Raw genomic sequence first — 15,793 nt, 5'->3', positions numbered from 1 at the left:
TCTTCCCTTTTGTACGCTGAGCGGACTCGTTGCAGTAACTCTGCATAGATCCCATGTCTTTAATTGTCCTGGACACTTTCTTCTGCCCCAAAGACCCCGAAAAGCCTTAGTTCAGTTACCCCAACTATGGGTCCTACCAGGGGTCAGTCATCGACAAAGAAGCTGCAAACTTATGTCCGAACCGCTACACAAGATGGCGCTGGTACCTTCCAAAGAATCCTGAGGAGAGGGGATAAGTGTCTGATCGTGAGGGGTCCGACTGCCTAGACTCCCGTGATCTCCTGCCCAGCACCCCAGATCTCTCCAGGCACAGGTGACCTCCGCTCCGTGCAGGGATTACTGTCGACCGCCGCACCAAGTGGTGCCCGACATGTCTCTCCATGAATCTGTATGGGAGAGCCGGGGATACACAAACGGGACCCCGCGTGATCAAACATTTATCCCCAGAGGATTCTGTGACTAGGCGATCGCGCAGATGTCCGCCATTAACCCCTCAGATGCCGTGATCAATACTGATTGGATGATCGGATTGCCCGCAGCGCTGCCGCGGGGATCCGATCATCCAGCATGACAGCCGGAGGTCCCCTTACCTAGCTCCGGCTGTCTCCCGGGGTCTTCTGCTCTGGTCTGCGATCAAGCAGAGGATCACCGATAATACTGAGCAGTGCTGTGTCCTATATATAGCACTGCACAGTATTAGCAATCAAATGATTGCTATAGATAGTCTCCTATGGGGACATAAAAGGTGTAAAAAAAAAAAAAGTTAAAAAATGTAAAAATAAAAAGTAAAAAAAAAGGGAAAAATCGCCTACCCCAATAAAAATGAAAATTGTCCGTTTTTCCTATTTTACCCCCAAAAAGCATAAAACTTTTTTTAATAAACATATTTGGTATCGCCGTGTGTGTAAATGTTCGAACTATCAAAATATAATGTTAATGATCCCGTACGGTGAATGGCGTAAACGTAAAAAATTTTAAAAGTCCACAAACCCTGCTTTTTTGTCACATTTTATTTAAAAAAATAATAAAAAATGATCTAAAAGTTTTATATATGCAAATGTGGTATCTAAAAAAAGTACAGATGACGGCACAAAAAAGGAGCCCCCATACCGCCCTATATATGGAAAAATGAAAAAGTTATAGGTGGTCAAAATAGGGCGATTTTAGATTACTGATTTTGTACAAAAAGTTTTTGACTTTTTTTAAGCGGTACAAAAATATAAAAGTATCTACCCATGGGTATCATTTTAATCTTATTGACCCACAGAATAAAGAACACCTATAATTTTTACCGTAAAGTATACAGCGTGAAAACAAAACCTTCCAAAATGTGCAAAATTTTGGTTTTCATTTAAATTTCCTCCCTAAAATTTTTTTTGGGGGGGTTCGCCGTACATTTTATGGTAAAATTAGAGGTTTCATTACAAAGTGCAATTGGTCACGCATAAAACAAGCCCTTATATGGGTCTGCAGATGGAAATATAAAGGAGTTATGGATTTTAGAAGGCGAGGAGGAAAAAACGAACACGCAAAAATAAAATTGGCCTGGTCCTTGAGGTGAAAATGGGCTTGGTCATTAAGGGGTTAAAAGGGTACTTCGGTGCTTCGGTGTTTTTAACTTTTTGTTCAGAACGCTCGGAGCCAGAGGCCGTGATCATAATGTAACAGCCACGGCCCCTTGTGATGTCATTTTCATGCCCCCTCTATTCGTGTCTATTGGAGGGGGCGTGTCAGATTACACGCCCCCTCCGATACACATGAATGGAGGGGACGCGAAATCGCGATGGGGCGTGGTCGTGACGTCACTGGAGTTTATTTTAGAACGCCCTGTGCTGCGGGAGATCCTGGGGTTCCCAGCAGCCGGACCCCCGCGATCAGACATCCTATCCCCCATCCTTTGGATAAGGAATAAGATGTCTAGCAGTAGAGTACCCCTTTAAATCCCTTTATTCTTTCCCTCTGATACAGAAATGTTCCGGTTCGGGTCACTTTTGTGGGTCCAAATGGAGGTATAGGTGCGGCTGGCGAGCCGAGAGCGAAAATCATTAAAAATAAAGGTTCCCCTTTTAACTTGGTTCCAGGAAAATTTCTCCAACTTTATTAGGACATAAGTCTTTCTATTCACATTAATAGACAAAAGACAAAAATGTGATACTGTCTGCCTAGACAGGATAGGGGATCGGTTATAGATCACGGGGGTCCGACCCTTGTGACTCCCCGCGATCTCCTGAACGGGGCCCCAGCAGTCTGCAGGAAGCGGCCGTTCTGACCCCCACAGGATGCCGCGGCCGACACACCCCCTCCATATATCTCTATGGGATACATGGAGGGGGAGTGTCAGCTGTCGCTCCATGCAGGGTCGGTCCGCCCCCTTTAACCCCTTAAGGACCAAGGACGTACCGGTACGTCCTTTGTCCTGCTCTTCTGATATAACATCATCTGATATAACATCATCATATCATGGCGGGCCCGGCGTCATATTGAAGCCGGGACCCGCCTCTAATAGCGCGCAGCGCCGATCGCGGCGCCGCGCGCTATTAACCCTTTAGCCGCGCGCTCAAAGCTGAGCCGCGCGGCTAAAAGTGAAAGTGAAAGTTCCCGGCTAGCTCAGTCGGGCTGTTCGGGATAGCCGCGGCTAATCGCGGCATCCCGAACAGCTGACAGGACAGCGGGAGGGCCCCTTCCTGCCTCCTCGCTGTCCGTTCGCCGAATGACTGCTCAGTGCCTGAGATCCAGGCATGAGCAGTCATCCGGCAGAATCGTTGATCACTGGTTTCTTATGAGAAACTAGTGATCAACATAGAAGATCAGTGTGTGCAGTGTTATAGGTCCCTATGGGACCTATAACACTGCAAAAAAAAAGTGAAAAAAAAAAGTGAATAAAGATCATTTAACTCCTCCCCTATTAAAAGTTTGAATCACCCCCCTTTTCCAATAAAAAAAAAACACAGTGTAAATAAAAATAAACATATGTGGTATCACCGCGTGCAGAAATGTCCGAATTATAAAAATATATCATTAATTAAACCGCTCGGTCAATGGCGTGCGCGCAAAAAAAATCCAAAGTCCAAAATAGTGCATTTTTGCTCACTTTTTATATCATTTAAAAATGAATAAAAAGATCAATGATCAATAAGTCCTATCAATGCAAAAATGGTACCGTTAAAAACTTCAGATCACGGCGCAAAAAATGAGCCCTCATACCGCCCCATACACGGAAAAATAAAAAAGTTATAGGGGTCAGAAGATGACAATTTTAAACGTATTAATTTTCCTGCATGTAGTTATGATTTTTTCCAGAAGTCCGACAAAATCAAACCTATATAAGTAGGGCATCATTTTAATCGTATGGACCTACAGAATACATATCAGGTGTCATTTTTACCGAAAAATGTACTACGTAGAAACGGAAGCCCCCAAAAGTTACAAAACAGCATTTTTTTTTCAATTTTGTCGCACAATGATTTTTTTTCCCGCTTCACCATAGATTTTTGGGAAAAATGTCCGACGTCATTACAAAATAGAATTGGTGGCGCAAAAAATAAGCCATCATATGGAGTTTTAGGTGTAAATTTGAAAGAGTTATGATTTTTTAAAGGCAAGGAGCAAAAAACGAAAATGCAAAAACGGAAAAACCTCCGGTCCTTAAGGGGTTAAGCAGACTGCCAGGGCCCCATTCAGGAGATCGCAGGGAGTCCCAAGGGTCGGACCCCCGTGATCTAACACGTATCCCCTATCCTTTGCCTGAATTCTCTGGCTGGCATGAGGATTATAAAGGGGAGCGGTTTGGATGACTGCTCCATTATAACCTGCGGGGTCAGGTGGATTGGGGGACACGGTCATTTGTTCCCTGAGCGGGCCCCATAGCAGTGATTTTCCCTGAGGCTGTGTCCACATGATTGTCAAAGACGGGTGTCCCTGCTCCTTGTAAGGCAGTGGTGTCAACCTGTGGCCCTCCAGATGTTGCAAAACTTCAGAGGGAAGCCTTGATTTACCTTTGGGGACATTGTGCATCCTCTAGAGGACCTTTGGTGTCCAGGCATGCTGGGAGTTGAAGTTTTGCAACATCTTCAGGGCCACAGTTTGACACCACTGTTGTATGGCTGCTCCGCTATCAAAGCAACTATCTTTCTTCAGTTTTGCAGTAAATCTTTACAAAGTACTATTGCTTAGAAATGCAAAAATGTCCTGGGTTGTTAGGGGTTAATACTCAAAAATAAAATCTGTGTTATTCTCTGCAGATTCTTGTACCAGGAGATCAGAGGAGAATCTTATATCTTCAGATTATAAAGCAGATGATGATATCACACAAGATACATATGAAGAACATTCCATTATCCCAGATACACCCTCAGCCCTTCACAGCCAAGATCTGTCATCTCATCCTTATATACAGGTCCTGTCTTCTCAGTCATCACAGGATGTTCAGCAAAATAAAAGTCACAGAAGGGGTGTTGGACATCAGAAAGATTGTGCAAAGGAAAGGCCATATTCATGTTCAGAATGTGGAAAGTGTTTTACCAAGAAATCAAATCTTGTGAGACATAAGAGAAGCTACAAAGGAGAGAAGCCGTTTTCATGTCCACAATGTGAGAAATGTTTTACTGGGAAACAAGGTCTTGTTCGCCATCAAAGAACTCACACAGGAGAGAAGCCATTTCCATGTTCAGAATGTGGGAAATGTTTTACTCAGAAATCATACCTTGTTGTACATCAAAGAACTCACACAGGAGAGAAGCCATTTTCATGTTCAGAATGTGGGAAATGTTTTACTTATAAATTAGACCTTGTTGTACATCAAAGAAATCACACAGGAGAGAAGCCATTTTCATGTTCAGAATGTGGAAAATGTTTTGCTTTTAAATCATGTCTTGTACATGAAAGAACTCACACAGGAGAGAAGCCATTTTCATGTTCAGAATGTGGGAAATGTTTTAATTATAAATCAGGTCTTGTTGTACATCAAAGAACTCACACAGGAGAGAAGCCATTTTCATGTTCAGAGTGTGGGAAATGTTTTGCTCAGAAATCAGATCTTGTTAAACATCAAAGAACTCACACAGGGGAGAAGCCATTTCCATGTTCAGAATGTGTGAAATGTTTTACTCAGAAAACAGACCTTGTTTTACATCAAAGAACTCACACAGGAGAGAAGCCATTTTCATGTTCAGAATGTGGGAAATGTTTTGCTCAGAAATCAGATCTTATTAAACATCAAAGAATTCACACAGGGGAGAAGCCATTTCCATGTTCAGAATGTGTGAAATGTTTTACTCAGAAATCAGACCTTGTTTTACATCAAAGAACTCACACAGGAGAAAAGCCATTTTCATGTTCAGAATGTGGGAAATGTTTTGCTCAGAAATCAGACCTTGTTGTACATAGAAAAACTCACTCAGGAGAGAAGCCATTTTCTTGCGCAGAATGTGGGAAATGTTTTGCTCAGAAATCAATTCTTGTTAAACATCAAATAACTCACACAGGGGATAAGCCATTTTTATGTTCAGAATGTGGCAAATGTTTTACTCGCAAATCAGACCTTGTTGTACATCGAAAAACTCACACAGGAGAGAAGCCTTTTTCATGTTCTAACACAGGGGAAAACATGAAGCAGAGCAAAAAATTATGCAAATAACACATCTATATATTAACCATGTACATAGGATAGTTGACAATAATGCATACTAATATATATTTATACAATATATGCTTCATCTCCAAACTTGATATCATTTTTTAGGAAGTTCTCTATATTATACACTGCTCAAAAAAATTAAGGGAACACTAAGATAACAGATCCTAGATCTGAATGAATGAACTAATCGTATGAAATACTTTCCTCTTTACATAGTTGAATGCGCTGACAACAAAATCACACAAAAATTATCAATGGAAATCAAATTTATCAACCCATGGAGGTCTGGATATGGAGTCACACTGAAAATCACAGTGGAAAACCGCACTACAGGCTGATCCAACTTTATGTAATGTCCTTAATACAAGTCCCAATGAGGCTCAGTAGTGTGTGTGGCCTCCACGTGCCCGTATGACCTCTCTACAACACCTGGGCATGCTCCTAATGAGGTGGCGGATGGTCTCCTGAGAGATGTCCTCCCAGACCTGGACTAAAGCATCCGCCAACTCCTGGACAGTCTGTGGTGGATGGAGCGAGAAGTCCCACAACTGCTCAATCGGATTCAGGGGAACGGGCGGCCAGTCCATAGCATCAATGCCTTCCTCTTGTAGATACTGCTGACACACTCCAGCCACATGAGGTCTAGCATTGTCTTGTATTAGGAGGAAACCAGGGCCAACCGCACCAACATATGGTCTCACAAGGGGTCTGAGGATCTCATCTCGGTACTTAATGGCAGTTAGGCTACCTCTGGCAAGCACATGGAGGGCTGTGCGGCCCCCCAAAGAAATGCCACCCCACACCATTACTGACCCACTGCCAAACCGGTCATGCTGGAGGATGTTGCAGGCAGCAGAACATTCTCCACGTCTGTCACATGTGCTCAGTGTGGACCTGCTTTCATCTGTGAAGAGCACAGGGCACCAGTGGTGAATTTGCCAATCTTGTTCTCTGGCAAATGCCAAACATCCTGCGCGGTGTTGGGCTGTAAGCACAACCCCCACCTGTGGACGTCAGGCCCTCATACCACCCTTATGTATCTGTTTCTGACCGATTGAGTCTTGCATATTTGTGGCCTGCTGGAGGTCTTTTTGCAGTGCTCCTCCTTGCACAAAGGCGGAGGTAGCGGCCATGCTTCTGGGTTGTTGCCCTCCTACGTCCTCCTCCACATCTCCTGATGTACTGGCCTGTCCCCTGGTAGCGCCTCCATGCTCTGGACACTACGCTGACAGACACAACAAACTTCTTGCTACAGTTCGCATTGATGTGCCATCCTGGATGAGCTGCAATACCTGAGCCACTAGTGTGGGTTGTAGTCGCCATCTTATGCTACCACTATAGAGAAAGCACCGCCAGCATTCAGAAGTGACCAAAACATCAGCCAGGAAGCATAGGAACTGAGAAGTGGTCTGTGGTCACCACCTGCAGAACCACTCCTTTATTGGGGGTGCTAATTGCCTATAATTTCCACCTGTTGTCTGTTCCATTTGCACAACAGCATGTGAAATTGATTGTCAATCAGTGTTGCTTCCTGAGTGGACAGTGTGATTTCACAGAAGTGTCATTGACTTGGAGTTACATTGTGTTGTGTAAGTGTTCCCTTTATTTTTTTGACTTATAATAAATGTAATATTGTCCCTGACGTTGTATATAGGGAATGTAACGCGTCAGTGTTGTCCCCGCCCCCTTCTCATTATGATTATAGAGACTTTAATTCAAGGCATCAGACAGGATCCGCGCGTCTCCCTTGAAGATCGTCTCTTCTGAACATAAGACGCTGCAGATACTTTTATTTATCACAAACCCTAGACGAGCGTTTCCCGTCTTGACGTCTATTTTCGGTCTCAGATCATAAAATCAATTTTTCTATATGAGAAGTCGTCAATATGTCAGCGTCCCCCGGGTTCAGTAAACATCGGTGTAATTCTTTTCCTTTTCTTTGTCCTCCCCGGGGTATAAAATCCCTAGAGATCTGATCACATCTGGTACAAGATCTCTTTACTTCACACTTTGCGCCATTATTACACGGATTGAAGACCAAGTTACACGCTCGTAAATTCCCATATATGTCGTGGATTGGAAGGAAAAAGGTTCTTAAATCTTATATTTACCAATAATATTTTATATTTTTCCAGTCCGTCCCTATCATAGTACGGAATTGTTATTTTTCTTCTATCCGATGGTTATTTAGTAATTTTGTTATGATTCAGAAGAGACCACGTGTCCCGTATAGACGCTCACCCTGAAGACATTAGACGGCGGTTTTGTGTTTCCGGATTTACACACTTATTATAAAGCTTTTCCTCCGTCTGGATTATTAGAGCTCGTTCGCTCTTCTTTTTCTCATCCTCCCCTTTATATTCCTCCTCATGTGGATATGGAATTCTCCTCAGTCCCTCCTTCTATAGGGCCCATTTTGTGGCCCCCGCACTCCTCCTTGGCCTCTCTAGTTCTTTCCTCTTTTATATATAACTTTGTCGGTATTACGAGACTGCTCTACGACTGATTCTGATTTCCCTTCTCCCCTAACCCCACTTTCTTTACTCCCTATGGTTATTACTAAACACATTTTCCCTCTTCCCCTTTGTGGGAACGTTTACATTCTTTTACGTTACAAGATTTATATTCTCCTACTAAGACTTTGGCCATAGAGGAATCTCAGGCTTTCTGGGGTTTTATAATTAAATTTATCTTTATTCTCCAATGTTTTAAGCGTTATACTAACATACGTCCCTGAAATTGGTTAGAGAGATTGTATTTATATACTAAATAATAATACTATCTAAGCTTTATTCTTATCTGATTTCTTCTGCTCCTAATAGTAACCAAAATGCATCTTATATGAGAAGAGGAGCTGAATATCCAACTCTCTGAAGAGTTTATCTCTCGTGCGGGTTTATCTCTAGCGCTCACGTGGCTTCTCCCCCTGTATTCGTATACAGGAAAGTTCATATAAGATATGTTGTCGAGGGTATGGGAGTCCTCCTCTCCTTTTGTCACATGGCATTAGAGAATCTTCTCAATGTTGAAGGTGTGGGATTGAGTCAGGCCATTAGCCATCAGTCCTTTGATAAAGCTGGGGAGCCGACGAAACGTCATTGAACTGGATACATGGGAGTTTTAATTGCAGCGCTTACATTTAGCTTCTGATTACTAAATATATAGAGAGCTCCTGAACGGCCATACAGAATAAGCGCACATTCCTTCTGAGTTTATCATATTTCCAGCACACTGATACGGAGCTAAACTGGAGCTGTAATTATAACAGTGGTGTGGTTCTGACACCTAGTGGTGAACATTTCATTTGTTTTTTGATTTCTTTTGATATTATAATAGTGACCAATAAAAGTTACATTTTATAGGGAGGGTTCTTGGTTTAGGGTACCCCTTTAGTGGTTTTCCCCTAAAGTTGTTGATATATTCCAAGTTATCCGGGCACCTTCTGGGTATGTGGATTGAGTCGGGCACTCTTTTACATATTGCAAAAGAAAGGCATAGAAAATCTATGAAAAAATCTGGGGTCAGCTCACCGCCTGACGATGTCTTCAGTATATGGAGGGATAGGACACTTGCATCACATGTGGAAGCTCGGCAAATGGAAGAAGCTGGTAAATTCTATTATCCCATTCTCTAAGATGGTGTATAAAACAGGAAATGCTAAATTTGAGGGAGTGTGGGGCGCCTGGTGTTCCTCCCCTCTGACTCCCCAGAGTCAGTGCATGGTTTATCTGATCCACATATGGTGAATGTTCCTAGATATGTTCCTGTCTTATGTGATTGTGCTGAAATGAGGCGGTTCGTTCGGCAGCAGCATTCCCATTCCCTTTTTATTACTTGCTTTTTCTTTTAAATTCATTTCTAAATAGTGCTTAATCAGTGCAGGCGTAAGAGGGGGGTGGGGGTGGGACTACTTTTTTGTTTTCTGGCACCTCAGGGTGCGTGTTCTCTGTTATTGTTCCTTTTTTCAGCTCGATCCTGACTGTATGTGATGTCTCCCTCACCCTGACTGCTGCCCTTGTATGTTCCTGTATTTTTGCCGGTCTTACTAGCTTGTAATGCCGATGGTCTTTTATCTTTCAATAAAACCAATTTACCCTAATTACCAAATTTTTCCCTGCTGTCATCTTTGCATTACAATTTTGACCCCGATGGGCCTTAAGCCAACCTGAAAAGAGATCCACACACACCAAAATATATTCATACCCTCCTCACAAGGGGAGCTGAATACAGTGGTCCCTCAAGTTACAATATTAATTGGTTCCAGGATGACCATTGTATGTTGGGACCATAACTCTATGGAAACCTGGTAATTGGTTCTGAAGCCACCAAAAATGTCATCCAAAAATAGGAAAAAGTGAGGATTAAAGAAAGATAAGTAGATACTAATATGGATAAAGCAAATCCTTCCATATAAAAGTAATAGAGATCTGCTGGAGCTGTAATCTCTGTCTATGTAGAGGACAGGAGCTTCTTCAGGGTCCTGTACAGTACACACAGTATCCCCCAAAAATTTCACATATAGCTGCCCCCACTTGGAGCAGCTAACCCTGGCACAGGTAAAGAGAAGTACAGAACATGTAATACCTCCCTGTACTGTAGGGGGCGCTACCAGACAGGAATTCAGTGCATACTGTTAGGATTCGGCTAGCTGGATGTGGATCCTCTGTGTCAGCGAGGGATTGGCGTGGACCGTGTCGGTGGACCGTTTCTAGGGATGCTACTGGTTTTCACCAGAGCCCGCCGCAAAGCGGGATGGTCTTGCTGCGGCGGTAGCAACCAGGTCGTATCCACTGGCAACGGCTCAACCTCGCTGACTGCTGAGAAGGCGTGGGACAGAAGGACTAGGCAGAGGCAAGGTCAGACGTAGCAGAAGGTCGGGGCAGGCGGCAAGGTTCGTAGTCAAAGAGGATAGCAGGAGATCTGGAACACAGGCTTTGGACAACACTAAACGCTTTCACTGGCACAAGGCAACAAGATCCGTCAAGGAAGTGCAGGGGAAGTGAGGTAATATGGACAGGGATCAGGTGGAAGCTAATTAGGACGTGACAGCCGAGGACCGGGACAGGTGAGTGACTTGGGATGCGATTCGCGAGCGGGCGCGTCCCGCTATGCGAATCGCATCCCCGCTGGCAATGTCAGTGAAGCGCTCCCGGTCAGCGGGTCTGACTGGGGCGCTGCAGAGAGAGGAACGCCGCGAGCGCTCCGGGGAGGAGCAGGGACCCGGAGCGCTCGGCGTAACAGTACCCCCCCCCCCCCCTTAGGTCTCCCCCTCTTTTTGTCGGGATGTTTCTTCATCCGGGATGAGGCCTGTATGAGGGGTTTTTGAGTCTCTTTCCAGATGGTGAAGTCCCGGGAAACCTCATCAACAGCGGGCAAACCAGAAGGCGTGGGAGTGGGGAGGGGGGGGGGAAGAGGGTGAAGCTGGGCACGGGGTAAAGTGTTACCAGGACGGGGGCTATGAGGAGGAGACACAGCATAGTCCTGATAGGCCTTGGGGAGACCAGGTAAAGGAGAAGACACTGAGGTTAGACTGACTGGACTGGGAGCAGACGTGAGGCATTTTTTATGGCAAGAAGCACCCCAGCTCTTGATCTCCCAGGTGGTCCAATCAAGGGTAGGAGAGTGGCGTTGGAGCCATGGCAGACCAAGGAGGACTTCAGAGGTGCAGTTGGGCAAAACAAAAAGTTAAATTTTTTCGTGATGCCGTCAAATACTCATGAGCAGGGGTTCTGTGCGGTAACGCACAGTGCAGTCCAATTTCACTCCGTTGACCGAGGAAATGTAGAGCGGCTTGACGAGACGGGTCACCGGGATGCAGAACTTATTCACCAAAGAGGCCAGAATAAAATTTCCAGAAGAACCAGAGTCCAAGAAGGCCGCGGCTGAGTAGGAGTTGGCAGAAGAAGAAATCCGCACGGGCACAGTGAGACGTGGAGAAGCAGACTTCATACCAAGAGACCCCACACCCACATGAGCTGGGTGCGTGCGTGCGTTTCCCAGACGTGGAGGGCGAATAGGGCAATCCACCAAGAAGTGTTCGGTACTAGCGCAGTACAGACATAAATTGTAATCCCTACGGCGAGTCCTCTCTTCATGGGTCAGGCGAGACCGATCCACTTGCATAGCCTCCTCGGCGGGAGGCACAGGGGTAGATTGCAAAGGATACTGTGAGAGAGGTGCCCAGAGATCAAGGTCTTTTTCCTGGCGGAGCTCCTGGTGTCTCTCAGAAAAACGCATGTCAATGCGGGTGGCCAAATGGATAAGTTCTTGCAGGTTGGCAGGAATCTCTCGTGCGGCCAGCACATCCTTGATGTTACTGGATAGGCCTTTTTTAAAGGTCGCGCAGAGAGCCTCGTTATTCCATGATAACTCGGAAGCAAGAGTACGAAATTGGATGGCGTACTCGCCCACTGAAGAATTACCCTGGACCAGGTTCAGCAGGGCAGTCTCGGCAGAAGAAGCTCGGGCTGGTTCCTCGAAGACACTACGGACTTCAGCGAAGAAGGACTGGACAGTGGCTGTGGCAGGATCCTTGCGGTCCCAGAGCGGTGTGGCCCAAGACAAAGCCTTTCCAGACAGAAGACTCACTACGAACGCCACCTTAGACCGTTCTGTAGGAAATTGGTCCGACAACATCTCCATATGTAGGGAACATTGAGACAAGAAGCCACGGCAGAGTCGGGAGCCCCATCAAATTTGTCCGGCAGGGACAAGCGGAGGCTAGGAGCGGCCACTCGCTGCGGAGGAGGTGCAGGAGCTGGCGGAGGAGATGGTTGCTGCTGTAGCAGTGGCAGAAGTTGCTGTAACGTGGCGGTCAACTGCGATTTGCTGCGATTGCTGGGCGACCACCGTGGGTAGGTCAGCGAGACTTGGCAGCGGCACCTCAGCGGGATCCATGGCCGGATCTACTGTTAGGATTCGGCTAGCTGGATGTGGATCCTCTGTGTCAGCGAGGGATTGGCGTGGACCGTGTCGGTGGACCGGTTCTAGGGATGCTACTGGTTTTCACCAGAGCCCGCCGCAAAGCGGGATGGTCTTGCTGCGGCGGTAGCAACCAGGTCGTATCCACCGGCAACGGCTCAACCTCGCTGACTGCTGAGAAGGCGTGGGACAGAAGGACTAGGCAGAGGCAAGGTCAGACGTAGCAGAAGGTCGGGGCAGGCGGCAAGGTTCGTAGTCAAAGAGGATAGCAGGAGATCTGGAACACAGGCTTTGGACAACACTAAACGCTTTCACTGGCACAAGGCAACAAGATCCGTCAAGGAAGTGCAGGGGAAGTGAGGTAATATGGACAGGGATCAGGTGGAAGCTAATTAGGCTGATTGGGCCAGGCACCAATCACTGGTGCACTGGCCCTTTAAATCTTAGAGAGCTGGCGCGCACGCGCCCTAAGGAGCGGATCCGCGCGCGCCAGGACTTGACAGCCGGGGACAGGTGAGTGACTTGGGATGCGATTCGCGAGCGGGCGCGTCCCGCTATGCGAATCGCATCCCCGCCGGCAATGTCAGTGCAGTGCTCCCGGTCAGCGGGTCTGACCGGGGCGCTGCAGAGAGAGGAACGCCGCGAGCGCTCCGGGGAGAAGCAGGGACCCGGAGCGCTCGGCGTAACACATACACTTCAGTAATAAAGGGGTTTTACCAGTGAATGCCCATTCTGATTGGTAGGTTCTTGCAGCCATTGACACGTGTCACAGATCTGGACTGTCTGTACAATGTATGTTGTGTCTGGTTTCAAGTTACAATGGTCCAGAAAAGACCATTGTATGATGAAACTATTGTATGTTGAGGCAACTGTATAGTCTATCTGCAGCTGCTAAAACGGGTAAATCCGCCACGTTTAGGAGGCACCTGCACTGCTTTCCCTACATTAGGTCTTGCACAGGTCATGCCGGCCGGTGTTTACCTGGTGACCACTGTGGTATATCCTGGGGCTAACCAGTGATCATTCATCAGTGATATTATAGTCATTTTCGAGTTGTGGGTGACTCCATGAGTCTCCGGGGACATCATTGGGCACAGAACCTTTGGTAGACAGATTTTATCCTTGTTGTTTTTATACAGACCGGTATCATTCAGGGCAGCTCGTTGCTTTATCCACTTGCCCTCCTCGGTGCCTCTGGAGACCTTTTTAAGATGGTTGCGTCAACCACATCAGGTCCATTGTGCTTTTCTTACCTGTAATAGAGAAACAGACTTGTCCTGAGCCCTCGGCATATTAAAAGCTTCTAAACCCCTTAAGGACGCAGGGTGTACATGTATGCTTTGTGCCCGCTCCCCTGCTATTACGCGGGGTCACAAGCTGGCTGGGAACCTTGTCTAATGCCGGACATCATCGATCGCGGTGATTCCCGTTATTAACCCATTAGATGCCGCAATCAAAGTCGATTGCGGCGTCTAAAATAAAAGAAAAGCTTTCTTGGCAGCTCAGTGGAGCTGATCCGGACCACCGCAGTGTAACAATTAGCTGAGAGGATGGCGGGAGGGCCCTTACCTGCCTCCTTGCCATCCAGTCTCTTCCTTGATGCTCCAGTCAGCCTCAGCGCAGATAACACTGATCAATGCTATGCTATGGCACAGAACAGTGTATACAATCAGAGGATTGCATGTTATAGTCCCCGACAGGGACTAAAAAATGGTGTAAGAAAACAAGTTAATAAATGTGAATTAACCCATTCCATGCTAAAAGTTTGAATCACCCCCCTTTTCCAATTTAACCCCTTAATGACGCATGACATATATTTACGTCCTGTGCTGGCTCCTGTTATGTGAAGCGTGCTCAGGGGCTGAGCGTGCTTCATACCCGGTGGGTCCCGGTTGCTATCTACAACCAGGACCCGCGGACATTGCTGATCGGGCTGATATCCCGTATTAACCCTTTAGACGCCGCAATCAAAGTTGATCGCGGCCTCTAAAACAGGAGAAACAGTTGCCGGTTAGCTCAGTCAGCTGTTCGGGACCGCCGCGGTGAAATTGCGGTGTCCTGAACAGCTGAGAGGACAGCGGGAGGCTTCTTACCTTACTTCCCGCCATCCGATTGTCGCTCTGCTGCTCCATGCCTGAGATCCAAACTAGAGCAGCAGAGCACCGATAACACTGATCAATGCTATGCTATGGCACCGAACAGCGTATGCAATCCAATAATTGCATGTAATAGACAAAAAAAGTGTGAAAAAAATAAGTTAATAAATGTGATTTAGCGCATAAAACAAGCCTCATATAGGCCTGTAGGTGGAAAACTGAAAACATTATGATTTTTAGAAGGTGAGGAAAAAAACGAAAGTGCAAAAATGGAAAAAAAAAGTCCTCAAGGGGTTAAACGGCTTTGTCAGTAAGATCCTATCCTCTTGCTGCTCAGCGTCTGCCACCTCGGTTGGCAGCATCGGCGCCTCCATCATCTCCTTAGACGAGAATAAAAGGTGCGCTCCTGGTGTAGTAACGTTCCGGTAAACCCTGGCAGGTAGGTGGTAGAAGGCATACCGGAAGATGTTGTGCTGAGGACACAACACCAGCACTGGCACGTAGAATCCTAATTGGAATCCAAGATGGCCGTCAGCAGCCGCGGCATCCCCTCCAGGTCTGGCAGGATCCTCGGTGGGATGAATGTACTTGAAGAGGATCACACACGATCCACAGCGGTAAAATGGAGGATACCCGCTGGTGCTAGTACTGAGACTAATTATGGAAGAAGAATCTGACCATAGATCCTAATAACAGAACGGTGTCGTTTATTCCATACAATTGACATTAAAGGGGTACTCCACTGCCCCAGCGTTCAGAACAGCGTTCTAAACGAATGACAGGTGCTGCACAGAGATCACGGGGGTCCCAGCTGCGGGGTCAGATATCTCATTCCCCTATTCTTTGGATAAAGGATAAGATGTCTTGGGGTGGAGTACCCCTTTAAGTTTCTAACCCGAACCGGGTTCTTCATCAGGTAAATAGATATAGGAGTACTCACAGTTACAACATTATTATAAGCGGTGAACGAATCCCTACCGGGTCACTAGAGTCACCTGACCGCAGGTGAAATATATATAAAAATCTATAGAATTGATTTCCTCCTAAAAATGCAAATATAAACAATATATATCAAAAACCTTTACATTATGTCAGAAGGATTTACAAGATATGAGAAATAGCCAAAAAATGGAGACGGATG

At 46.2% G+C, this 15,793-nt stretch overlaps 1 pseudogene; it reads left to right on the top strand.

Moving 5' to 3' along the window:
- The window catches only part of LOC130348028 (zinc finger protein 271-like), a 91,069-nt pseudogene that overhangs the window by 42,755 nt on the left and 32,521 nt on the right, over positions 1 to 15,793 (top strand).

Source organism: Hyla sarda, unplaced genomic scaffold (assembly GCF_029499605.1).
Source record: "Hyla sarda isolate aHylSar1 unplaced genomic scaffold, aHylSar1.hap1 scaffold_862, whole genome shotgun sequence".
Lineage (NCBI taxonomy): Eukaryota > Metazoa > Chordata > Amphibia > Anura > Hylidae > Hyla > Hyla sarda.
The sequence above is the reverse complement of the archived record's forward strand: the minus strand, read 5'-3'. Positions and strand labels throughout refer to the sequence as shown.